Consider the following 26700-nt stretch of genomic DNA (forward strand, 5'->3'; position numbering starts at 1 on the left):
AAACCACAACGTTTAGCAAAATCCAAGTCCATTAGATTCAAGGCCGCTCCTGAATCCACAAAAGCCTTCGCGGAAAATGTGGATAAGGAGCAGATCAGAGTAATTGCCAAAAGAAACTTAGGTTGTACACCACCCACAGCAAATGTGTGTGCAAAACGTTTCTCTCGTTTAGGGCAGACAGAAATAACATGAGAGGCATCTCCACAGAAAAAACACAGCTTATTACGCCTTCTAAACTCCTGACGTTGCGCCCTAGACAAAACTCCATCACATTGCATAGGTTCAGACATTTGTTTAAAATGTGGCAGCGCCTCCCGTGTAGTCTTGCGTTCACGTAAACGCCGATCAACTTGAATGGCTAATGACTAGAGTTGAGCGAAACAGGTCGAAAAATTTCAAAAGTCGCCGACTTTTGGCAAAGTCGGGTTTCATGAAACGAAACCCGACCCTAGGATGAGGTCGGCCACGAGGTCGGCGACTTACGCGCCAAAGTCGCGTTTCAAAAGTTTGTTTTGCGCTCTTTTACAGCCAATCAGGATCCACGGACACTGTGGGCAACGTGGTGACATAGGCAGGGGTCCCCAAAATCTTTCAGAAGGGCATGCAAGTGATTGGCTTGCTTTGGTGGGCGTCACAGGGGGTATAAAAGGGTGTGCACGCCGACCGCCATCTTACTTCTGCCGATCTCAGTATAGGGAGAGGTTGCTGCTGATTCTGTAGGGAGAGCGTTAGGCAGGGAAGAAGACAAAAAAACTGCTTCTGCTGCTAGCAATTTGGCCTGCACAACACACAAGTCACTGTGTGTGCAGTGCAAGGGGAGGCTATATTGTGGTGTATCAGTGGTGTTGGTTGTTGGGCTGCCTTTTAAGGCTTCCTGACAGGCTGGCATTGCTGTTTACCCACTGCTCCGCAAACTGCTTTTTTAAAAGCAATCCAATCTCCCTTATCCTGTAGTCACTTTGGTCACAGCTGTGCCATCGAGCCTGTCACATAGCGCTCAGATATTCATTGGGCCTCACACAATCCACAAGTGTCCAGTGTCCAAAAGTGTGCGCAGAGATTCAAAATCTCCCTTATCCTCTCGTCACTTTGGTCACAGCTGTGCCATCGAGCCTGTCACATAGTGCTCAGATATTCATTGGGCCTCACACAATCCACAAGTGTCCAGTGTCCAAAAGTGTGCGCAGAGATTCAAAATCTCCCTTATCCTCTCGTCACTTTGGTCACAGCTATGCCATCGAGCCTGTCACATAGCGCTCAGATATTCATTGGGCCTCACACAATCCACAAGTGTCCAGTGTCCAAAAGTGTGCGCAGAGATTCAAAATCTCCCTTATCCTCTCGTCACTTTGGTCACAGCTGTGCCATCGAGCCTGTCACATAGCGCTCAGATATTCATTGGGCCTCACACAATCCACAAGTGTCCAGTGTCCAAAAGTGTGCGCAGAGATTCAAAATCTCCCTTATCCTCTCGTCACTTTGGTCACAGCTGTGCCATCGAGCCTGTCACATAGCGCTCAGATATTCATTGGGCCTCACACAATCCACAAGTGTCCAGTGTCCAAAAGTGTGCGCAGAGATTCAAAATCTCCCTTATCCTCTCGTCACTTTGGTCACAGCTGTGCCATCGAGCCTGTCACATAGCGCTCAGATATTCATTGGGCCTCACACAATCCACAAGTGTCCAGTGTCCAAAAGTGTGTGCAGAGATTCAAAATCTCCCTTATCCTTTCGTCACTTTGGTCACAGCTGTGCCATCGAGCCTGTCACATAGCGCTCAGATATTCATTGGGCCTCACACAATCCACAAGTGTCCAGTGTCCAAAAGTGTGCGCAGAGATTCAAAATCTCCCTTATCCTCTCGTCACTTTGTTCACAGCTGTGCCATCGAGCCTGTCACATAGCGCTCAGATATTCATTGGGCCTCACACAATCCACAAGTGTCCAGTGTCCAAAAGTGTGCGCAGAGATTCAAAATCTCCCTTATCCTCTCGTCACTTTGGTCACAGCTGTGCCATCGAGCCTGTCACATAGCGCTCAGATATTCATTGGGCCTCACACAATCCACAAGTGTCCAGTGTCCAAAAGTGTGCGCAGAGATTCAAAATCTCCCTTATCCTCTCGTCACTTTGGTCACAGCTGTGCCATTGAGCCTGTCACATAGCGCTCAGATATTCATTGGGCCTCACACAATCCACAAGTGTCCAGTGTCCAAAAGTGTGCGCAGAGATTCAAAATCTCCCTTATCCTCTCGTCACTTTGGTCACAGCTGTGCCATCGAGCCTGTCACATAGCGCTCAGATATTCATTGGGCCTCACACAATCCACAAGTGTCCAGTGTCCAAAAGTGTGTGCAGAGATTCAAAATCTCCCTTATCCTCTCGTCACTTTGTTCACAGCTGTGCCATCGAGCCTGTCACATAGCGCTCAGATATTCATTGGGCCTCACACAATCCACAAGTGTCCAAAAGTGTGCGCAGAGATTCAAAATCTCCCTTATCCTCTCGTCACTTTGGTCACAGCTGTGCCATCGAGCCTGTCACATAGCGCTCAGATATTCATTGGGCCTCACACAATCCACAAGTGTCCAGTGTCCAAAAGTGTGCGCAGAGATTCAAAATCTCCCTTATCCTCTCGTCACTTTGGTCACAGCTGTGCCATTGAGCCTGTCACATAGCGCTCAGATATTCATTGGGCCTCACACAATCCACAAGTGTCCAGTGTCCAAAAGTGTGCGCCGAGATTCAAAATCTCCCTTATCCTTTCGTCACTTTGGTCACAGCTGTGCCATCGAGCCTGTCACATAGCGCTCAGATATTCATTGGGCCTCACACAATCCACAAGTGTCCAGTGTCCAAAAGTGTGTGCAGAGATTCAAAATCACCCTTATCCTCTCGTCACTTTGGTCACAGCTGTGCCATCGAGCCTGTCACATAGCGCTCAGATATTCATTGGGCCTCACACAATCCACAAGTGTCCAGTGTCCAAAAGTGTGCGCAGAGATTCAAAATCTCCCTTATCCTCTCGTCACTTTGGTCACAGCTGTGCCATCGAGCCTGTCACATAGCGCTCAGATATTCATTGGGCCTCACACAATCCACAAGTGTCCAGTGTCCAAAAGTGTGTGCAGAGATTCAAAATCTCCCTTATCCTCTCGTCACTTTGGTCACAGCTGTGCCATCGAGCCTGTCACATAGCGCTCAGATATTCATTGGGCCTCACACAATCCACAAGTGTCCAGTGTCCAAAAGTGTGTGCAGAGATTCAAAATCTCCCTTATCCTCTCGTCACTTTGGTCACAGCTGTGCCATCGAGCCTGTCACATAGCGCTCAGATATTCATTGGGCCTCACACAATCCACAAGTGTCCAGTGTCCAAAAGTGTGTGCAGAGATTCAAAATCTCCCTTATCCTCTCGTCACTTTGGTCACAGCTGTGCCATCGAGCCTGTCACATAGCGCTCAGATATTCATTGGGCCTCACACAATCCACAAGTGTCCAGTGTCCACAAGTGTCTGCAGAAATTCAAAATCTCCCCTGTCCTATAGACACCTTGTACCTTGTTTTACATTACTACATAGTTTGTTGGATTTTGTCTACATTTCTACCAAAAATGAGGAAGGCTGGTGGAAGAGGCCGTGGAATTGGGCGGGGGTTGGCAGCTGGTAATGATGGTGTTGGTGGTGGATCTGATGGTAGTGGCAAGAGCAAAATAGGACCGAATGCAGGAGGTGTTGAGCCTGCATCATCGTCTGGCTACATAAGGCCTCGAACGCTTAGTTTTCTAGGAGTTGGCAAACCGCTTTTAAAGCCAGAGCATCAGGAAAAAGTTTGGTCTTACATTGCTGACTCAGCCTCCAGCTCTATCGCCTCCTCTTCTTCAGTTGTAAAAAGTAAAAGCACTGAGTCGTCATTGGAGGCTCATGTTCATGAACCACACCTTTCCTTGTGTCCTTCACCCCAACCAAGATTGAAGGATGACGCAGGCCATACTACTGATTACTCCATGGAGCTGTTTTCACATACCATGCCTGGATTATCAAGTCAAATGGTGAATTACCCAGGCCAAGATGAATCTGACATGGAGTGCACTGATGCACAGCCGCTGATGGATGATTCTGCTGGTACATTCACTCAGAGCACTACATTGTCCTCGCAGTGTACAGAGCCAGATTCTGACCCTGATGAGACTCAGGTGCCCCTTCCCGCACACTATACCACCATACACGGTGACACAGAGGAAGGTGCACATGACATAGAAGAGGAGGTGATGGATGACCCAGTTGTTGACCCAGATTGGCATCCATTGGGGGAAGAGGGTGCTGCTTCCAATAGCTCAGATGAGGAGCATCCACAGCAGACATCGACATCGCAACAGCTGTTATCTGGCAGGCCCATAGCACTCCAAAGACAGGTTCCAAACATAAAAAGAGTTGCTAGACAGCTTGTCCAGAGGGTCAAAAGATCACAGCGTGCTAGGCCGCAAAATGCCAAAGTAGGAAGAGTGCAGTGTGGCACTTTTTTGAACAAAATCCTCATGATCAGGCCAAGGTTATCTGTAAGAAGTGCGCAAAGACCTTTAGCCGAGGGAAAAATCTGAAAAATTTGAATACCAGTTGCATGCTTAGACATTTAACCAGCATGCACTTGCAAGCGTGGACACAACACCAAACCTCAAGTGCCACATGTGCAACTGATCACAACGAAGGTAGTCAGCAACGCTACATTGTTTCCCCCACTGTAAGCCCACCGGTTAGCACAGCAGCAAATGTTGAGGTGTCGTTGCAAGGCCACAGCAGTCAGGGAATCCCACTGTTATATCAACGAAAGACTGATTCTAGGCCATCAGAAAGAACACCAACTCCATCACCATCATCAACCCTCTCTCAGTCCTCCCTGTCCACCGCTACTTCCACCATATGCAGCTCTCAAGTCCAGCTCACCCTCACAGACACTATGAGTAGGTCAAGAAAGTACTCAGTCTCTCATCCGCGTACACTGGGTTTGAACGCCCACATTGCCAAACTAATCTCGTTTGAGATGATGCCCTTTCGGTTGGTGGAAAGCACAGCTTTCTGCGAACTCATGGCCTATGCAGTACCACGCTATGACCTACCCAGTCGCCACTTCTTCTCTCGCAAAGCCATCCCAGCCCTCCACCATCATGTGAAAGACCGCATTGTCCATGCACTCAAGCAGTCAGTGAGAGGAAAGGTGCACCTCACAACTGATGCATGGTCCAGTCGGCATGGCCAGGGCCGTTACGTGTCCATCACTGCGCACTGGGTTAATGTGGTGGATGCAGGGTCCACAGGGGACAGCGGTGGTGGGACAGTGCTGCCTAGCCCACGGTATAGGAAACAGTTGGCTGTAGGCGTTCGACCCTCCTCCTCCTCCTCCAGAAGCGAAAGCTCGTCCACAGAGCGCATTCATACGAGCACTCCATCTGCAGCTGCCACTGTTGCACACGATGTGTCCCCCTATCGAGCAGCTAGTGGAAAGCGTCAGCAGGCTGTGTTGCAGATGATGTGTTTGGGCGACAGACACACCGCCGAGGTGCTGGCCGAGTACTTGAAGCGACAAACTGAGTCATGGCTGGGCAGTGTACATCTTGAGGCAGGCAAGGTAGTTAGTGATAACGGCCGTAATTTTGTGGCAGCCATAGCCCTTTCAAAACTCAGCCACATACCTTGCTTGGCTCACACCTTGAACCTGGTGGTGCAGTGCTTCCTCAAAAATTATCCGGAGTTAACAGCCCTGCTCCAGAAGGTGCGAAGACTGTGCGCGCACATCCGCCGGTCGCCTGTACACTCCGTTCGTATGCAGAAGTTGAAGCGATTGCTCCACCTTCCCAACCACCGCCTCATTATCGACATTGCAACAAGGTGCAACTCCACCCTGCACATGGTGGAGCGGCTGTGCGAGCAGAGGCAGGCCATAATGCATTTGTGGGAGGATACACGGCCAGGCACTTTGAGAGCAGACATGGAGTTGACAGGTGTGCAGTGGTCGAAGCTGAAAGACCTCTGTAAAGTCCTTCAGTGTTTTGAGGAATGCACACGGCTGGTAAGCGCAGACGACGCCATCCTAAGCATGAGCATCCCACTTATGCGTCTGCTCATGCAAACTTTGACGCACCTTAAGGAGCAGGCGTCTGCAGCCAATGTTGATGAGGAGGAAGAGGAGGAGGGAATCCTTAATGACATTCAGCCATTGTCTGCTCAGGGACCTCTCCTGGACGAGGTGGAGGAAGAAGAGGAGGAGGAGGATGATGATGGAGATGATTACTTAGGGGAGGAGGATGCATCTCGTGGGGCAAGTGAAAATGTTGGCATGGCAAGGTCTGGTACAGGGTTTGTGCATGACTGGAGGGATGTGGATTTGCCAGAAAGTGCTCCTCCACCCAGCACTCGCAGTGCATCATTGACACCAGGAACATTGGCCCACATGTCAGATTATGCCTTGCAGATCCTAAAAAGGGACCCCCGCATTGCCAAAATGATGAACGATGACGACTACTGGTTGGCCAGCATCCTGGATCCACGCTATAAAGGCAAATTACAAAACATCATGCCACAGGAGAACCTTGACCTAATATTGGCTAATAAACAAGCAACTCTGGTAAATCGGTTGCTTGAGGCATTCCCAGCACACAGCAGCGGTGATGGTTCTCACACGAGCCGTACGGGCCAGGGGCAGCTTGGCAGAGGTGTTCGTGGTGCACACAGCAGAAGTGGCGTTGGAGACAGGGGTTTCATGACAATGTTGTGGACTGATTTTTCAAATACCGCTCACACAACTGGTAATACTGCATTGATGGAAAGTGACAGGAGACAGCAGTTGTCAACTATGGTTACAAACTACTTTTCCTCCCATATCGATGTTCTCCCACACAGGTCATTCCCCTTTGACTATTGGGCCGCTAAACTGGACACCTGGCCTGAATTGGCCCAATATGCCTTACAGGAGCTCGCTTGCCCAGCTGCAAGTGTGCTATCGGAAAGAGTCTTCAGTGCAGCTGGATCAATCCTGACAGAAAAAAGGACCCGTCTGTCAACCCAAAATGTGGATGATCTAACTTTCATTAAAATGAACCATGCATGGGTTTCCAAGGATTTTGTCCCACCTTCCCCTGATGACACATAGGGTGACAGAAAAATGGCTTGCTTTGGTCCACCTCTTCCTGGGACTTCACCTATTTCGCCTTTTGCATCAGCTGAATGTCCAACATCAACATATGCCACTTTCTAAAACTCCCTAACTGTGCTGCCTCCACCCCCATGGCCGGGGTCACCACCTAGCGCACGACACCGTGCGAGTGCCGTTGCCCTGGACAGGTGGGTAGGCCGACTCTTGGGCGCGGGCACTGGCACAGGGTCCCTCATAGTGCAATCAAGTGTCTCTGACGGTGGTGGTGCACACCCGCCGTCAGACACACCGCTGTACTATGAGGGGCCCAGTGCCAGTACCGACGCCCACGAGTGGGCCCCCCTTGCTTGGGCAGGGCCCCAGCAGTTGCAATCTTTACCTCTCCCTGCTCCTCCGCTGTGTAATCTGGGCTGTCAAATCCATACTCTGCCTGACACCGTCTGAGCCTGCCTCCTGAGACATATATTTTGAATGTGTACGCTATCCATACATGTTATCTGGGGATACGGTACCCTTTCTAACCTTTGTGCAATCACGTGCAATCCATACTGGGCCTAACACCGTCTGAGCCTGCCTCCTGAGACATATATTTTGAATGTGTACGCTATCCATACATGTTATCCGGGGATACGGTACCCTTTCTAACCTTTGTGCAATCACGTGCAATCCATACTGGGCCTAACACCGTCTGAGCCTGCCTCCTGAGACATATATTTTGAATGTGTACGCTATCCATACATGTTATCCGGGGATACGTTACCCTTTCTAACCTTTGTGCAATCACGTGCAATCCATACTGGGCCTGACACCGTCTGAGCCTGCCTCCTGAGACATATATTTTGAATGTGTACGCTATCCATACATGTTATCCGGGGATACGGTACCCTTTCTAACCTTTGTGCAATCACGTGCAATCCATACTGGGCCTGACACCGTCTGAGCCTGCCTCCTGATGTATAGACATATATTTTGAATGTGTACGCTATCCATACATGTTATCTGGGGATACGGTACCCTTTCTAACCTTTGTGCAATCACGTGCAATCCATACTGGGCCTAACACCGTCTGAGCCTGCCTCCTGAGACATATATTTTGAATGTGTACGCTATCCATACATGTTATCCGGGGATACGGTACCCTTTCTAACCTTTGTGCAATCACGTGCAATCCATACTGGGCCTGACACCGTCTGAGCCTGCCTCCTGAGACATATATTTTGAATGTGTACGCTATCCATACATGTTATCCGGGGATACGGTACCCTTTCTAACCTTTGTGCAATCACGTGCAATCCATACTGGGCCTGACACCGTCTGAGCCTGCCTCCTGAGACATATATTTTGAATGTGTACGCTATCCATACATGTTATCCGGGGATACGGTACCCTTTCTAACCTTTGTGCAATCACGTGCAATCCATACTGGGCCTAACACCGTCTGAGCCTGCCTCCTGAGACATATATTTTGAATGTGTACGCTATCCATACATGTTATCCGGGGATACGGTACCCTTTCTAACCTTTGTGCAATCACGTGCAATCCATACTGGGCCTGACACCGTCTGAGCCTGCCTCCTGAGACATATATTTTGAATGTGTACGCTATCCATACATGTTATCCGGGGATACGGTACCCTTTCTAACCTTTGTGCAATCACGTGCAATCCATACTGGGCCTAACACCGTCTGAGCCTGCCTCCTGAGACATATATTTTGAATGTGTACGCTATCCATACATGTTATCCGGGGATACGGTACACTTTCTAACCTTTGTGCAATCACGTGCAATCCATACTGGGCCTGACACCGTCTGAGCCTGCCTCCTGAGACATATATTTTGAATGTGTACGCTATCCATACATGTTATCCGGGGATACGGTACCCTTTCTAACCTTTGTGCAATCACGTGCAATCCATACTGGGCCTAACACCGTCTGAGCCTGCCTCCTGATGTATAGACATATATTTTGAATTTGTACGCTATCCATACATGTTATCCGGGGATACGGTACCCTTTCTAACCTTTGTGCAATCACGTGTAATCCATACTGGGCCTAACACCGTCTGAGCCTGCCTCCTGATGTATAGACATATATTTTGAATGTGTACGCTATCCATACATGTTATCTGGGGATACGGTACCCTTTCTCACCTTTGTTCAATCACGTGTAATCCATACTGGGCGTGAGAACGGCTGGCGAGCTGTTAAGCAAGCTACAGCACCTGTGGTTTGCACACGTAAGTTTTTAATTTTTTCAGGAATGACGGTTAGGCCTAATTCCGGAACTGCGGTTGACCTGCACTTACTGGGAAATCATCGTTCGCGGGTAATAATTGTAATCAGTGATCCCCATCACTAACGTTGTTCAGCGGGTTATCTGCACCCGTAAGCGACAAACGCTGGCCTTTTCAGTGTAGCGCACATGCAGCCACGGACATGTAAGGGCATGACACACCAGTTATTGGCCAATCTCATGTGCCAGAGCCTCACGTGTCCCTCTAGTAAGCCGGACTCGGACCGCGGGGCATGACGGAGTCTCGTTCGTTAACGGAATTAAGCTTGCAATGTATGCATCTGTTCTGTATCTGGCATGGTTGAGGTTTCCCAGGTGGAGTCGAATTTAACCGTAGGCTCCACTCCTGGTGGTGCCCTTCTGGACATTCCTTTAAGGTTCAGCTTTACAACCATACTGCCCACGTAAAACAAACACTTTGCCTTCATGAACGCTGTTTGGAGGGTCATGACTCGTGGGAATAATGCCGCCCAATCAGTTAACCTGCTAGAGAGATCCTTCGTTGCTCCCAAGCATGACATCACACTCCCTAGGAAGAAGGTAATGCCACTGTGGCGACCGTACTCCTGGGGGCGACACAAGTGCACTGATGCCCAGCCACTGCTCGATGAATCTGCTGGTACATTGACCCAGACCACTACATTCCCCTCGCATGCTACATGACCTGAATCTGACCCTGATGAAACTCAGGTTACCCTTCCCATATACAGTTCCATCTTACACGGTGACAAAGAGGAAGCTGCAGATGAAAGTGCAGGTTCGGCCCACCCGCCATCAGACACACCACCGTACTATCATGGGCCCTGTGCCAGTGCCGTCGCCAATGAGTGGACCCCCCCTGCTTGCCCAGGATCACAGCACTTGCAAAGTTGAAATACTGTGCAGTGAGATGGAAGATGGGGACGACGAGGAATCCAGAGAAGTACAGGGATTCCCTAGCGAGGAGACTTATTTGATTGTTTTCAATGTTGGGACAGCAATTTTTGGGGAGCACTATACTCTGGAGAATGATAGATGGGGCCCACCATACACTGGAACATTCCAAAGGTGTACATCAGACACTGGAGCAGCATTTACAGGGCCCATTATACACTAGAGCATTAGAAATGGGGCCCATTATGTTTGGAGCATTATTTGGGCCCATAAGACAGTGGAGCTTCATCCATGATGACCAACATATACTGTACCATTATGTGGAGCTCATCATATACTGTTTCAAACATTATATGGGACCAATGATTCTGTATGGAGAAATAGATGGGCCTCGTCATGAGATGTAAAAAGTGAGGTATTTTTCATTGTACTATACTGCTATTTCTCTGCCGTATCGGAGCATGATGAGTTGTGGTATGTGTTAAAGGGGCGCTCTTTCGCCCAGGGCACATGAAAACCTGCAGCCAGCCCTCCCCCCCCACAACTTTAGCCAAATAACCCCCATTTTTCAGTGCGTAACTTGTATTATGAAGTTAATTAAGGTTGACAAGCTTAAGTAAGAAGAATTGATGCTTTTGGCATTCAAATGGGCACTGTAGGTGTGTTTCCTGTCCTCCTCTCACTGCCGACTTTTATTCCCCATTGACTTACATTGGGTTTCGTGTTTCGGGACGACCCCGACTTTTCCCTATAATCGGACGATCTTGCTCGATCCGACTTTTAGAAAAGTCGGGTTTCACGAAACGAAACGCGACCCTAAAAAATCAAAAGTCGCTCAACTCTACTAATGACATAGAATCGTCAAGACCAGAGGAAACAGGAAATCCCACCATAGTATCTTTTAAAGTCTCAGACAAACCCTTCCGAAAGAGAGCTGCCAATGCATTCCATGTAGTAAGGACCGCCCACCTTCAGAATTTCTGACAGTATAACTCTGCAGGATCCTGACCCTGGTTCAATGCCAATAGGGCTCTCTCAGCTTGATCAATAGCATTAGGTTCATTATATAACAACTCCAAGGCTTGAAAAAATGCATCCACATTAGTCAAAACAGGATCTTCAGGTGTCAAAGAAAACACCCAATCCTGGGGATCGCCGCGCAGCAAGGGGATGGTAATTTAACCTGCTGCGCAGAGCTCCCCGATGAGTTAGGCTTCAAGGCAAGAAATAATTTACAATTCTTAAAATTCAAAAATTTAGACCGATCCCCAGAAAACACATCAGGAGCAGGGATCCTTGGTTCAACAGCATGTGAATGAGTGAGAAAGGCGGAAATTCCCTGCACTTCAGCAGCGAGCTGCTCCACATGATCAGACAATTGCTTAATCTCCATCAAGGAGAAAAAGAAAAAAAAAAAGAATCCTCCTACGGCCCCAGGAAAAAAAAAGAAAATATACATACAAAAAAAAAATTCTGACACTTTTTTTTTTTTTTTTACAATTCTCTCCTGCTTTTGAGTACCCTAGAATCTGCGGTATGGCTGGTGATTCTGTTATGAATGGGTCACCGAGGAGGAAAAAAACAAAAAGCAAGCTAAGCCCAGAAAACCAGAGAGGTTGGCAACTAGCAGTAGCCATGGAGCTTGCCTACGGAGGTCCTAGACGCCTCGTCACGGCCGGAGAACTAAATAAGCATAAAGGAAGAAAGGGGAAATCTAAACTACCCCAAAGCAATAGACAGCCCCCAACATGTATTGTCTGTGAAACAAGATGAAAACACAGACACAGATAGAAAGATAGGCTGAGCAAACGATGGGGCCCTCACTAACTAGAAAGGACAGGAAAGAAAAGCTGCTGTCTGCAATCACGCAAAAAACCCTGCCAAAAAAAATGTCCAACACGTCTGATAGAAAAAGGCCCTGAAGTCGCTAGACTTCAAATCACTATATCAGCACTCAGGTATATTCTGAAGACAGAGCAAAAGAGATCAACTGATCAGAGACAAAATGGGGATTCAGCCCAGTCCCAGCCAGGGCTGGCTGAACACAAAAACTAAGTAAACCAGACAAAATCTCATATGAACAATAGCAGAGAAAACTTAGCTTTAGGAAGGCAGGAACCAAACTGGAAACCAGAAGCCACAGTCAGGAAAAATCGCCAGCAAGAAACTAGGGAGTCGGCTGCCTTAAATCCAATCAGAAACTCCTGATGTCCAATCGCAGTCCTCTTCCTCAGGTGGCCGGTCTCTGCCATTTAGATCAGCTTCATTACCTCCCTTTACCAACAGAGGGAGTCCTGATAGAGAACTCACTACTCCTCTGTCACAGCCAGCTCCATAACCCTCACCAGAAGCCAGAGGCAAACCCGAAAATGAGCTCACAGCAGAGTCCCTCCAGTCCATCATAGCATCCATGGAGTAGGGAGAATATCTTGCCTCCATAGACATACAAGACGCATATCTCCACATAACATTTGCTCCCGCCCATCAAAGGTTTTTCAGGTTCGCGGTCAACCAAGACCACTACCAGTTTGTCGCTCTCCCGTTCGGACTCGCCACAGCTCCAAGAACGTTTACCAAGGTCATGGCAACCACCATGGATGTTCTACACTCCAGAGGCATTCTAGTCGTTCCGTATCTAGACGACCTTCTCATCAAGTGTTCCACCTTCAAGGACTGCGAGGTCAGTGTCTCAATCACAATCGACACACTAAGTCGTCTGGGATGGTTAGTCAATTTACAAGAATCATCGACTACCCCGAGTCAGACTTTAACCTTCCTGGGAATGCTATTCGACACCTCCAGGGGTCTTGTGGTCCTTCCCAAGGACAAGACACTGGCCCTCCGTCTAGGAGTGCGCACACTCCTCCGCAAACCTCCCCGATCTCTCCGGTTTGCCATGAGAGTCCTCGGCAGGATGGCAGCAGCAATGGAGGCAGTGCCATTTGCCCAGTTTCACCTCAGTCCTCTTCAACTAGCCATCCTCAGGTCTTGGGACAAGAACCCCTTCTCCCTCGACAGGGAGTTCCGGTTGACATCGTCAGCCAGGAGGTCCGTACATTGGTGGCTCAAGCCAACTTCGCTTACAAGAGGAAAACCCTTTCTTTCAGGTCAGTGGAAGGTCCTGACCACCGATGCAAGCCTGACAGGTTGGGGTGCGGTGCACCTACATCACAGGGCACAAGGCAAGTGGTCACCAATGGAAGCGACCTTGCCCATCAATATCCTGGAAATTCGGGCCATCTTCCTGGCACTGAGAACCTTTCATCACCTGCTGGCGGCCTCTCACATACGGAAACAGTCGGACAATGCCACGGCGGTGGCATATGTGAATCACCAAGGCGGGACCTGTAGTGTCCAGGCGATGAGAGAAGTAACACATATTCTCCACTGGGCGGAAGACATCAGGTCGGTACTCTCGGCGGTCCACATTCCAGGGGTGGAAAACTGGGAAGCAGACTTCCTCAGCAGGCAAGGAATCGACTCGGGGGAGTGGTCTCTCCACCCCGAAATTTTTTACCAGATCTGTCAACGCTGGGGAACCCCGGATGTGGACCTAATGGCATCCCATTTCAATGCCAAGGTCTCCAATTTCATGGCCAGGACACACGACCCGCGGTTGCTCGGAGCGGATGCCCTGGTTCAGGACTGGACCCATTTCCAGCTCCTGTACATCTTTCCACTCTCCTCCTGATCTCCAGAGTAGTGAGGAAGATCAAACAAGAGGGAGTTCCAACCATCCTGATCGCGCCGGACTGGCCCAGACGTACATTGTACGCCGACATCGTTCATCTTACAGCAGACGCCCCCTGGCGTCTCCCCGATCGTCACGACCTTCTGTCACAAGGTCCGTTCTACCATCAGAATTTAGGGGCTCTCAATTTGACGGCATGGCCCTTGAAACCCGGATTCTAACCCAGGCAGGGTTCACACCGGATGTCATTGCGACCATGATTAGGGCAAGGAAGCCAGCTTCCGCCAAGATTTATTATTGTACCTGGAGAACTTTCTTTTCCTGGTGCGAATCTCATGGACAGGTCCCACTCCCTTATTCTCCCGAAGGTACTAGGTTTCCTTCAGTCGGGCCTAGACGCCAAGCTATCCCTAGGCTCGCTTAAGGGTCAGGTGTCAGCGCTTTCAGTCCTTTTTCAAAGGCGCATTGCTACCAAACCGCAAGTAAGAACTTTTCTCCAGGGAGTTTCCCGATTGGTTCCTCCCTGCAGGCGTCCACTGGAAACGTGGGACCTCAACCTGGTCCTGACAGCATTGCAGGCACCACCCTTCGAACCCCTTAAAGAAGTTCTACTCTGTATTCTGTCACAGAAAGTGGTTTTCCTAGTGGCAATCACCTCGCTACGCAGGGTGTCAGAATTGTCAGCACTTTCCTGCAGACGGCCTTTCCTAGCTTTTCACCAGGACAAGGTGGTCCTCCGTACTGTACCATCCTTCCTTCCGAAGGTTGTGTCCACCTTTCACCTCAATGAGGAAATCTCACTGCCATCCCTTTGTCCGGTTCCGGCTCATAGAGTGCAGAAGGCTCTGCATACGCTTGACCTCATCAGAGCATTGCGGATTTACATGTCCAGGACTGCCCCCTTCCGGAAGTCTGATTCCCTCTTCATTCTTCCGGAAGGCGGTCGCAAGGGCCTGCCGGCCTCCAAGGCTACCCTTGCCAGGTGGATCAAGTCCACCATACATGAGGCTTACCGACTCAACAGTTCCTCTCTTCCGGCCGGTATCATGCCACACTCTACTCGGGAAGTAGGGGCCTCCTGGGCCATTCGGCACCAGGTTTCGGCACAACAAGTGTGCAAGGCGGCCACTTGAACTAACCTACACACATTTACAAAACACTACAGTGTTCATACCCAGTCCTCAGCGGACGCGAGCCTGGGTAGACTGGTTCTGCAGGCGGCAGTGCCCCAAGTTTAGGGTCCTGCTAGCACAATATTCGTCCATTGCTTCCCACCCAGGGACTGCTTTGGGACGTCCCATGGTTCTGTGTCCCCCAATGAGGCGACAGAGTAAAGGAGATTTTTGTGTACTCACCATAAAGCCTCTTTCTCTTAGCCCCTAATTGGGGGACACAGTTCCCACCCTGTTGCCCTTAATTGGCGGCTGTTATGGTTGGGTTCTCATATTGTTCTTTGAGCTTGTACATAGTAGCCTTCTTACAGGCATGGTTATGTTTCTTCTGTTATGTTCCTCCTAATGCTTTTGCACAATACTGGAGAAGGCGGACGCCATCCAGGGGTGTATTCTGCAGAGGAGGAGCCATAGCTAACCTTTTTCAGATTATGCATAGTGTCGCCTCCTAGCGGACAGCAGCATAACACCCATGATTCTGTGTCCCCCAATTAGAGGCTAAGAGAAAGAGATTTTAAGGTGAGTACACAAAAATCTCCTTTTTACACTTCGCTGATCTGTCACATCACAGATCGCTGTGACAGATCAGCGATCTGTCACAGGTAGTGCTGCAGGCTTCCTCATGCCGGTGCTTTGCAGGCATGAGGAAGCCGCCTCCCTGCAGGCCCCCAAAGGTCCCCACCGCCATTTTGGATTCGGGGACCTGCAGGGAAGGAGGCCCCCGCAACAGCGCTGCACATTGCTCTGCTACGGGGGTCTCAGGAAGCACGGAGGGAGCCCCCTCCCTGCCGATGCTTCCCTAAACCCACGGTACACTGCGATCGTGTTTGATCGCAGTGTGCCAGGGATTAACATGTCAGGGCGGTCCGTGACCGCCCCTGACATAGTGCCGGGTGTCAGCTGTGATAATCAGCTGACACCTGGCCGCGATCAGCGGCGCTCACCATGTGAGCGCCGCTGATCGCGATGACGTACTATCCCGTCCATGAGCATAGGGGCCCAAGTCCCATGGACGGGATAGTACGTCAGATGGCAAAAGGGGTTAAATGGCATCTGTCTGTAGGAAAAACCCTCCTAAGCCGTCTATATGGGCATGTAGGTCATAAAAAGTTGGACAAAATGATACCCCAATATCTGCGATCTGATGTCTTATTCCAGAGAATTCAACATTCTATTCAATATGTAGATGAGCTGTTAAGATCTATGTGCTGGATGTAGATCTCCCTGAGAATCTGCCTCCACACATTATTTTACATGAAAGGAGCGTTACCAGTGTGAGACATGTAATGACTGGCAGTCTGCTCTCCTGATATACATGTCTCACACTGGTAACACTGCCTTTCATTTAACATAAGCTCTGTAGTTAGATCAGGGAGATCTACGTCCGGCCCATAGATCTTAACAGCTCATTTACATATTCTAGAGAAATCCATGCTTTTCTTAATAAGGCATCAGATCGCAGACATCATGATATCATTTTACACAACTTTATATGACCTACATGTCCATACAGATGGCTTAGGCCTGTTTCACACATCCGTTTTTTCACACTTTGGTGGACGTCAAAAAACGGATGTGTGAAACAGGCCTTAGGAGGGGTTGATCCTACTGATGTAGTATTTAAAAAGAATACCTAAGCTATTTTTTTTTTTTTTTTTTTTTTTTATTTTGTCCAGAATGGAAAGTTATGAAACTTTCCAAATATCTTCATTAAGGAATTTGTTTTTATTGCTGTTTAACAAAACAAAAAAAAACACCTGTAAATGGCGGCTTTTCCTCAGTCTCTCTGCCTGCCTTCAGCTACATTGCTATCAGAACGTATTCCTTTGGAGTACAGATGATGGCAGTGATGAGTATTGCCTGACTCCTGAGTGTTCTGCTTATCAGAACGATCTCCTGCAGCAGCCTCAGGGACTGAACATATTTTTCGAGTACACCGATATCACTTGGTTAGCATCCGAGCATTCTAGGATATCACCTTATCCAAGCACGTTCGCTCATCACTAGTGCTGTCCCATCACTGCCATCATCTGTACTCCAAATGCGTGCACTCTGATATTAATGCAAATAGACTGGGCAAAATCCGGGGTTTAGAAGCAACTTGCATGTTTTTTTTTTTTTTTTTTACTGGAATGAAGACAAATCCCCTAATAAAATAATTTGCAAGGTTTTATAATTTTTTTTGTTTTCTCCCCCAATGTGGACCTGTGCACTAGCACGTACACTAGTATTGGTCTATGTGCAGTCTGTTGCACAAACGAATCAAACATACATTTGTCTGAATTTAGGCTCGGGGTAAGTTCAGGCAATTATTTTTACAGTCTGTGTGCAGCCAGTATTATCCCATTATTATCTAAGGTCTGCATAATATAAAAACCTCCACCAAGAATGATGATGCATTTTAAAACCTTGACCAAGAACTTAGGCTACGTTCCCACGATGAGTTTTGGGTGAGTTTTTTTTTAATTTTTTTTATACAATGCTTCTTTTTGAAAAGAAGGCGCGTAATCTATTTTACCTAAAGGGAATCTGTCACCTCGTTTTTCCGCTATAAGCTGCGGCCACTGCCTTTCGGGGCTTATCTACAACATTCTATAATGCTGTAGATAAGCCCCTGATCTAACCTGGAAGATAAGGAAAACAAGTTTTATTATACTCACCCGGGGGCGGTCCAGTCCGATCCGATGGGTATCGCAGGTCCGGCGCCTTCCATCTTCTAGAGATGATGTCATCATCCTCCTTGCTTTGTGTCTTGGCTCCTGCGCAGGCGTACTGATCTGCCTTGTTGAGGGCAGATCAAAGTACTGCAGTGCGCAGGCACCGGGAAAGGTCAGAGAGGCTCAGCGCCTGCGCACTGCAGGAATATGCTCTGCCCTCAACAGGGCAGATCAGTATGCCTGCGCAGGAGCCGTGACACGAAACAAGGAGGATGATGACATTCACTGCATGAAGATGGAAGGCGCCGGACCTGCGACACCCATCGGATCGGACCAGACCGGTCCGCCCCCGGGTGAGTATAATAAAAGTTGTTTTCCTTATCTTCCAGGTTAGATCAGGGGCTTATCTACAGCATTATAGAATGTTGTAGATAATCCCCAAAAGGAAGTGGCCGCAGCTTATAGCGGAAAAACGAGGTGACAGGTTCCCTTTAATGGGTGCAGAAATAGCGCAGAAAATCTGCAATATCAAAAGCTCATCGTGGGAACGCGGCCTAACAGGTGTTTGCACGGACTTCTGTGAACACTTTCTTGGGTGCGTTTAGGAGAGTACACTTGCTCTGCTTCATTCTTGGATATATAATTACTAATTTTATTGTATTTTATTTTTTTTCAGCTCATTTTCATCATGTCATTGAACAGCTGAGGTTTCGGCAAGGTACCGTCCTGAGCATATTTCTGTCTGCTGGTATGTAATGTTCCATTTTCAGACTATGAATAGAATTTTATTTTTATCATTTTGTCTTGTTGTTTTTTTTTTGTTTTTTTTCTTTGCTTAATTTGCACAATTGAGGCCATTTTATTTTTCTTGTAGCTTTTCAGTTTTCATACACTGCAGTGTTTGGAGCATACACCGCTTTTATCTTCATAAGAACAGGTGAGAACGTGTGGCGTTTAGTCCTGATACAGACATTGTTTCATTGCCATTTTTTTAAATATTATCCCACAAGTAGTAATGGATTAAAACAAAACAAACAAACAAATAGAAATGTAAAAACTTTCAGTTATACTTTTCTTTTAAGCTATGTTCACATAAGGTCAGGAAAAACCAAGATGGAAACTCTTGATTTGTCAGACATGCGCCACCGTATCAGCGCTGTTGACAGTAAGGTTATGAAATTAAAAACTTGCCGCGAGTTAGTTCATTTTATTTTTTTAATTTTTTTTTTTTTCTCCTGTTTTTTTTCCTGGGGAACATGTTTTAAAATATTTGCATTTTGGGAAGAATTTCAGCAGTGTTAGTAAAGATTTTAGGCACAGAGTCCATGTTTACTTCCTGACAATGTGAACATGCTCCTAGGCTTCTCATAACTTCTTAGAAAACTGCTCCATAGCGCAAAGTGTGAACTGAGCCTTTGAAAAAAAAAAAGTGTTTTTTGTTTTCTTATTTCTTATTGTAGTTTAATGTTAATTTGAGATTTATCATGCCATGGCTCGTGTGTGGTTGTTGTGTGTTGTTTTTTTTTTTTTGTAAGCTGGGGAAAATGACTGATACACTTTGCATGATATATTTGAGTGATGGGCAATAGTCTTTGTCCACTTTCACCCGGGAGCATGACATGAAGACCACATCTAATAATAGTCATTCGGTCACTTTGCAGCTTGGAAAACGAGGCCGGAGTGGGTCACACCGTGGCTTTGGCCATGACACAGGTCATGTAGCTAAAGATCACTTTGTGCCACTTCTACATCCCCGCATAATGTGAATGTAATGGAGGTTGTATTGCAAACCGCAAGGTGCTGTGACCTTGACAAGCAAATCACAAAAATTCAGACCGTTGGATTTGTTTTTGTGTCTTTGTACTCTCACTGCAATGCAATCACATTCACTTGTATTACTCTGCAAAGTCGTAGCAGCATATTGCGATCTTTGGGCTTGCAACCAACATTGCAGCCAAAGCTGCTGCATAGCCATACCCCAATGGTATATGCACACAGTGGTGTTTTTTGAACAGAAATTGAGCAGAAACTCCCCAAATCCTTTTAACCCCTTTAACCTCCTAGGTGGTTTGCATGTTCATGACCGGGCCAATTTTTACAATTCTGACCACTGTCCCTTTATGAGGTAATAACTCTGGAACGCTTCCATGGATCCCAGTGATTCTGACTTTGTTTTCTCGTGACATATTGTACTTAATGTTAGTGGTAACATTCATTCATATAACTTGCGTTTATTTGTGGAAAAAAAAAAACGGAAGTTTGGGGAAAACTTTGAAAATTTCGCAATTTTCAAAGTTTGCATTTTCATGTCTTTAAAACAGTGAAATATGTCACACAAAATAGCTAATAAATAACATTTCCCACATGTTTACTTTACATCAGCACAATTTTGGAACCAAAAATTTTTTTTTTTATAGGAAGTTATAAGGGTTAAAAGTTGACCAGCGATTTCTCATTTTTACAACACTATTTTCTTTTACAGACCACATCACATTTGAAGTCACTTTGAGGGGTCTATATGATAGAAAATACCCAAAAGTGACATCATTCTAAAAAGTGCACCCCTGAAGGTGCTCAAAACCACATTCAAGAAGTTTATTAACCCTTCAGGTGCTTCACGGGAATTTTTGGAATGATTAAAAAAAATGAACATTTAACTTTTTTTTCACAAAAAATTTACTTCTGATCCAATTTGTTTTATTTTTACCAAGGGTAACAGGAGAAATTGGACCCCAAAAGTTGTTGTGCAATTTGTCCTGAGTACGCTGATACACCATATATGCATGTAAACCACTGTTTGGGCGCACGGCAGAGCTCAGAAGGGAAGGAGCGCCTTTGACTTTTTCAACGCAAAATTGGCTGATATTGAGATCGGACGCCATGTCACGTTTGGACGGCCCCTGATGTGCCTAAACCGTGGAACCCCCCCCAATTCTGACTCCAACTCTGACCCCAACACACCCCTAATCCCAACCCTAACTTTAGCCCCAACCCTAACCCTAATGGGAAAATGGAAATAAATACACTGTTCAAAAAAATAAAGGGAACACTAAAATACCACATCCTAGACATCACTGAATGAAATATTCCAGTTGCAAATCTTTATTCATTACATAGTCGAATGCGTTGAGAACAATAAATCATAAAAATGATCAATGTAAATCCAAATTAATATCCCATGGAGGTCTGAATTTGGAATGCTAATCAAAATCAAAGTGGAAAATCAAATTACAGATTGATCCAACTTCAGTGGAAATGCCTCAAGACAAGGAAAAGATGCTTAGTATTGTGTGTGGCCTCCACGTCCCTCTCAGTATTGTGTGTGGCCTCCATGTACCTGTATGACCTCCCTACAATGCCTGGGCATGATCCTGATGAGGCGGCAGATGTTCTCTTGAGGGATCTCCTCCCAGACCTGGCCTAAAGCATCCGCCAACTCCTGGACAGTCTGTGGTGCATTGTGACCTTGGTGGATGGAGTGAAACATGATGTTCCAGATGTGCTCAAGATGTGCTCAATCGGATTCAGGTCTGGGGAATGGGCGGGCCAGTCCATAGCTTCAATGCCTTCATCTTGCAGGAACTGCTGACACACTCCAGCCACATGAGGTCTGGCATTGTCCTGCATTAGGAGGAACCCAGGGCCAACCGCACCAGCATATGGTCTCACAAAGGGTCTGAGGATTTTATCTCGGTACCTAATGGCAGTCAGGCTACCTCTGGCGAGCACATGGAAGGCTGTGCAGCCCTCCAAAGAAATGCTACCCCACACCATTACTGACCCACTGCCAAACCGGTCATGCTGAAGAATGTTGCAGGCAGCAGATCGCTCTCCATGGCATCTCCAGACTGTCACATCTGTCACATGTGCTCAGTGTGAACCTGCTTTCATCTGTGAAGAGAACAGGGCGCCAGTGGCGAATTTGCCAATCCTGGTGTTCTGTTATAAATGCCAAGCGTCCTGCACGGTGTTGGTCTGTGAGCACAAGCCCCATCTGTGGACGTCAGGCACTCAGACCATCCTCATGGAGTCGGTTTCTTACCGTTTGTGCAGAGACATGCACATTTGTGGCCTGCTGGAGGTCATTTTGCAGGGCTCTGGCAGTGCTCCTCCTGTTCCTCCTTGCACAAAGGCGGAGGTAGCGGTCCTGCTGCTGGGTTGTTGCCCTCCTACAGCCCCTTCCACGTCTCCTGGTGTACTAGCCTGTCTCCTGGTAGCGCCTCCAGCCTCTGGACACTACGCTCACAGACACAGCAAACCTTCTTGCCACAGCTCGCATTGATGTGCCATCCTGGATGAGCTGCACTACCTGAGCCACTTGTGTGGGTTGTAGAATCCGTCTCATGCTACCACGAGTGTGAAAGCACAACCAACATTCATGAGTGACCGAAACATCAGCCAGAAAGCATTGGTACTGAGATGTGGTCTGAGGTCCCCACCTGCAGAACCACTCCTTTATTGAGGGTGTCTTGATAATTGACAATAATTTCCATCTGTTGTCTATTCCATTTGCACAGCAGCATGTGAAATTGATTGTCAATCAGTGTTGCTTCCTAAGTGGACAGTTTGATTTCACAGAAGTTTGATTTACTTGGAGTTATATTCTGTTGTTTAAGTGTTGCCTTTATTTTTTTTGAGCAGTGTACATTTTTTTATTTTATTTTTCTCTAACTAATGGGGTGGTAAAGGGGGGTTTGATTTACTATTTATGGCGGGTTTTTATGTTTGGCATCTGTCACGCTAAAAGACGCTTTTTATTGCAAAAAATTAGTTTTTGCATCACCACATTTTGAGAGCTATAATTTTTCCATATTTTGCTCAGTCATGTGAGGTCTTATTTTTTTGCGGGACGAGTTGACATTTTTATTGGTATCATGTTCGGGCACGTGACATCTTTTGATCGCTTTTTATTCAGATTTTAGGGGCGCAGAATGAACAAAAACCAGCAATTCATGAATTTCTTGGGGGGGGGGTGTTTATACCGTTCCGCGTGTGGAAAAATTGATAAAGCGGTTTTACTCTTTGGGTCAGTACGATTACAGCGATACCTCATTTATATCATTTTTTAATGTTTTGGTGCTTTTATATAACAAAAACTTTTATATAAAAAATAATAATTTTTGCATCGCTTTATTCTGCGAGCTATAACTTTTTTTTATTTTTTCCCTGATGGCGGCTTGTTTTTTGCGGGACAAGATGACGTTTTCAGCGGTACCATGTTTATTTATATCCGTCGTTTTGATCGAGTGTTATTCCACTTTTTGTTCGGCGGTATGATGATAAAGCATTGGTTTTTTGGGCTTTTTTTTTTTTTAAATGGTTTTCACTAATGGGGTTAACTAGTGGTACATTATAGGTTGGGTCGTTACGGACGTGGGGATACCAATTATGTGTACTTATATGGTTAAGAGTTTTTTTGTATTCAAATACTGATTTATTGTTAAATAAATATATATTTTTTTTTAAATATTTTTACTATTATTTTAAAAGATTTTTTTTATTTAATTCTGACTTTTACACTTTGTCCCACTATGGGACACTTATTTTGTTCAGGCTGCTCGCTTATCTGCATGCTATAGAAGCTGTCAGCACTGCAGCTTCTGCGCACTGACAACAGAGACTTCCTGACATGCGCTGTGCATGACTGGAAGTCTCTCAGGCCTGGAGACCTGGATGTCATCATGACGTCATCGGGTCTTCATGTCAGCTATTGGGACCCCGCAACATGCCGTGGGGTCTCCGATCCAAAGGCAGAGGTGCTGTCACAGCTGACAGCCCCTCTGCCTGCTCCTGAAATACTGCGATCATGTTTGATCACAGTGTGCCGGGGGTAAAAGTGCAGGGAGCGGTCCGTGACACCTGACACCTGGCTCCCACAGCTGATACCTGGCACTATCAGTAGCGCTCCCCCCCGTGAGCGCGGCTGATCAATGATGACGTACTATCCCGGGAATAGTACGTCATCTGGCAGAAAGGGGTTAAAAAAGAAAAAAAAATTGGAGGTTGTGCTCATTTTCTGAAAACTTTGCAAAAATACTGTCTGCACATAGCTTTAAGATGCATGTGAATTGTGAGTTGCCTATAGTCAGGCTGCAATTTAGTGGTGTGTTTTTATTTTGTTTGTTTTTTTCAGGCAATTCACAGCTTTAAAATATTATATATATTACTGTCAAATTTAATCTCTCTTTTCTAAAAGACAGGAGTTATCACTTTCAGTCAAAAGATTTTAGTCTTGATTAACGTTGGGAAGTTTTCCAGGGGTCAGACTTGGGTTCTCTTTTAAAATCCATGGCCCAGATGAAAATGGCCAAATGCAGTGCTTGTTTGTTTCCAGAATAGTCTTTGTAACTTTCCGGGCAACTGTACATATAAATCATAGAGGGTTTTAACCCCTTACATCAGACGTACTATTATGCCAATGTCAGTATCACCAGCTTTGATGAGGGCTCCGGCGGTGAGCCCACCTCAAAGACGGGACATGTCAGCTGTTTTAAACAGCTGACATGTTCTCGTAATAGCTGTAGGTGGAATTGCGATCCGCCCGCAGCTATTAACTAGTTAAATGCTGCTGTCACACTGACAGCGGCATTTAACAAGCGCATCCGGCCGGAAATACGCACACTGGATGACCTGCGTCACGTGATGGCGGGTCACCGATGTGTCGGCATAACAACCAAAAGTCTCCTTGAGACCTCTATGGTTGTTGATGCTGGATTACTGTGAGCACCACCATGTGGTCGGCGCTGATAGCAATGCAGTAAATCTGCTACCTATAGGCGATCTGAGCATCACTTCTATGTAGCAGAGCCGATCAAGTTGTGGCAGCTTCTAGCCTCCCATGGAGACTATTGAAGCATGCCAATAGTTAAAGAAAAATGTTTTTAAAAATATGGAAAAAAATGCAAAATATATAAAAGTTCAATTCACCCCCCCTTTCGCCCCATTCAAAATAAAACTAAAATCAAACCTACAGATATTTGATATCGCCGCGTTTAGAATCGCACGATCTATCAATAAATAAAGGATTAACCTGATCGCTAAATGGCGTAGCGAGAAAAAAATCAAGCCGCAAGTATTAAGGTTTTTTGGTCGCTGCGACATTGCATTAAAACGCAATAACAAGCGATCAAAAGTTTGTATCTGCACCAAAATGGTATAATTAAAAACGTCAGCTCGGCGCGCAAAAAAAAAAGCCCTCGCTTGACCCGAGATCACGAACAATGGAGATGCTACGGGTCTCGGAAAATGGCGCAATTTTTATTTATTTTTTTAGCAAACTTTGGAATTTTTTTTAACCCATTAGGCCTGTTTCACATTTCAGTTTTTTTGACGTCAGTCAAAATCCGCCAGGTTGTGAAAAAACGGATCTGTCTCTATTGTGGTACAAACAGATGCCACCGGATCCATTTTTGGACTGATCCGCTTTAGCAGCTAGAGACTGAAATTTAAAGTCTGGGAATGAGAGAGAGAGAATATTTTGGGTTAAATTTCCGGCAAGGAAATTCTTCCGGGCATGCTCAATGTAAAAAAAACAAAACAAAAAAAAAGCATATCCGTTGCCAGATTCCGTCAAATAACGGTTGGCAACGGATCCGCCGCCCTATCCGCTGTTTTAACGCAGACAAAAAAAGTTTCATTGTCTGTCCACTCAAGACAGCGGACGTCAAAAATATGGCGGATCCGTCAAAAAACGGATCCAACGGATGACCATCCGTCAAAATCCGCCGCTAGTGCAAGTCAATGGGAAAAAAACGGATCTGTCAAAAAAAATGGCGGATCCTTTTTCAAAACGGCGGATCTTGACTGACGTCAAACAACTGAAGTGTGAAAGAGGCCTTAGATAAAAAATAACCTAGACATGTTTGGTATATATGAAATCATAATGACTTGAAGAATCCTAATGGCAGGTTAGATTTGCAAACAATCAACAAACAAAAGTGGCTACCTGAAAGAGTATACACACCAGAAATTCAAAAACACATACAAATACCATAATTCAATAAATATAAAATAAATCATTACGAAAATTCATGCCATTCGGGAATTTTGTATCACGTTTTAAAATTCAAAAAGCTTCCCCTTATATTCAGCAATTTTTGCCTGTCACCTCCCCGTTCAGGGTTATTAACCCTTTCTAAAGCATAAAATGCAAATGAGCTAATATCGCCCTGGTGTGTTCTGACAAAATGTTTTACGGCTCCAGAATAAGCTGCGTTTTTTAATTCAATGTTCCTTAAATGTTCTGCTATCCTTTTCGTTATTTTTTGCATGGTGCAACCAATATATTGAATTATGATTCTCCAGGTCATTACAAATTCATAGACAGCAAACATGTCTAGGTCCTCATTAACCCTCAGACACTTTCAGACTCACTACACTCATCACTATCCCCAATCTCCTCTTCTTCCTGTCCTAATCTGGCTGTTCATCACTACAATGACACTCTTAGAAGCACCCTTGACCAAGTAGCTCCCCTCACCCTCAGAACCTCCAAGCACAGAGTAAAACAGCCCTGGCTCACATTGCAAACTAAACTTCTCCAGCGATGCTCTAGGAGTGCTGAACTCCTATGGAGAAAAACCCGCACACCAGAAGACTTCATCCACTTCAAATTTATGTTAAGAGCCTATAACGCTGCCCTTCACCTCGCCAAACAGACCTACTTCACCACCCTGATCTCACTAGCCAACAACCTCAAGAAACTTTTTGACACTTTTCACTCCCTCCTCAGGCCAAAAGCACAAGCTCCTGTCACAGACATTTGTGCTGATGACCTGGCCTCCCACTTTACAGAAAAAATAGATAATATTCGTCAGGAAATCTGCTCCCAACCACCAAGTGATGTGACTCCCATCCCTTCCTGCA

At 46.4% G+C, this 26700-nt stretch overlaps 1 pseudogene; it reads left to right on the forward strand.

Annotated features, from left to right (window-relative positions):
* The window catches only part of LOC141078106 (uncharacterized), a 766429-nt pseudogene that overhangs the window by 11361 nt on the left and 728368 nt on the right, over positions 1-26700 (forward strand).

The sequence above is a fragment of the Dendrobates tinctorius genome, unplaced genomic scaffold (assembly GCF_039654945.1).
Source record: "Dendrobates tinctorius isolate UK_male_01 unplaced genomic scaffold, ASM3965494v1 ptg000503c, whole genome shotgun sequence".
Taxonomy (NCBI): Eukaryota; Metazoa; Chordata; class Amphibia; order Anura; family Dendrobatidae; genus Dendrobates; species Dendrobates tinctorius.